Here is a 965-nt window from a genome sequence, read left to right as displayed (position 1 = left end):
AGAAGGGGAATGCCGTCTCTAAGCAGACGAGCTGTCCCGTGTGTCCCGTATATAGCCTTCGTGTGGAGCCGGTATCCTCCTGTGTTCTCACCTCAAACGGGTAGAAGCACTGAGAGGCCCCGGCTTCGGGTCGGCTTGCAAAAACCACTCCAGAGTAGGGCTGTGCGATTAATCGAAATCGAATCGAAATCGCGATTTGAGACGTTGCGATTTCCTAATCTCAAAGCCTGCGATATGGACGTGATATTACTCTGTTCCAGAGGATATACATGACTGCCAGCCTTGAGTTGCAGTCTTACTAACCAATAGAGTGAGCGCACCTCCGTTCTCCCCAATCAGCACTGCTCTAGCCAACTGCGTAAACACCCACCATTTAAAAAAAAAAACAGAAAGCGGGAGAGACAGCGTGGGATTATGGGGTCTACTGGGTCAGATCGATAGTTAGGCAAATTAAAACTAAAGAAAAACCTATGCAACTTAAGCTTCGAAATGACAGACAATGAACAAAAAAGGTAATTTGCAAGAGCTGCGTCACAGCGCATATCAAAAGCTCCTGTATCGGTTCTGTTTTCAGTACTGGAGAATAAAAGATACATTCTTAGATGTTTTTGTTAGTACGTGAACGTTATCTTACACATTTTATCTCCCCAACAGATTAATTTGAAATAAGTTTATAATGCATGTTGGCTATTCCCAATTCAGAAGAGCGCACATACAGCCTGTGTCTGTGAATGCTTCTCATATTCGCTCCTCTCTGCCCCACGCGGCGCGAATCCCGCGTCACGGACGAGTCGTTCATGCTTGCCGCACTCACGTACCCTATATCGTAATACTTGTTTATACTCGCACCCGGCTCCGCACTGCAAGTCTTCACGAGTGCATCTGGCAGTATGGATGAGGCTTGACGCACGCGCGCAATATGTGTCGACTCGTGCCTGGCTCCGCGTTTAAAACGAATGTAAATT

The 965-nt window shown here is 46.8% G+C and overlaps 1 protein-coding gene across 1 annotated transcript in view; it reads right to left on the bottom strand.

The window, feature by feature from the left end:
- The window catches only part of LOC107552608 (collagen alpha-1(XXVII) chain B-like), an 89,390-nt gene that overhangs the window by 26,089 nt on the left and 62,336 nt on the right, over nucleotides 1–965 (bottom strand). The window lies entirely within an intron of this gene.

The sequence above is a fragment of the Sinocyclocheilus grahami genome, unplaced genomic scaffold (assembly GCF_001515645.1).
Source record: "Sinocyclocheilus grahami isolate Dianchi unplaced genomic scaffold, SAMN03320097.WGS_v1.1 scaffold454.1, whole genome shotgun sequence".
Lineage (NCBI taxonomy): Eukaryota > Metazoa > Chordata > Actinopteri > Cypriniformes > Cyprinidae > Sinocyclocheilus > Sinocyclocheilus grahami.
This window is presented reverse-complemented; position numbering and strand designations above follow the sequence as displayed.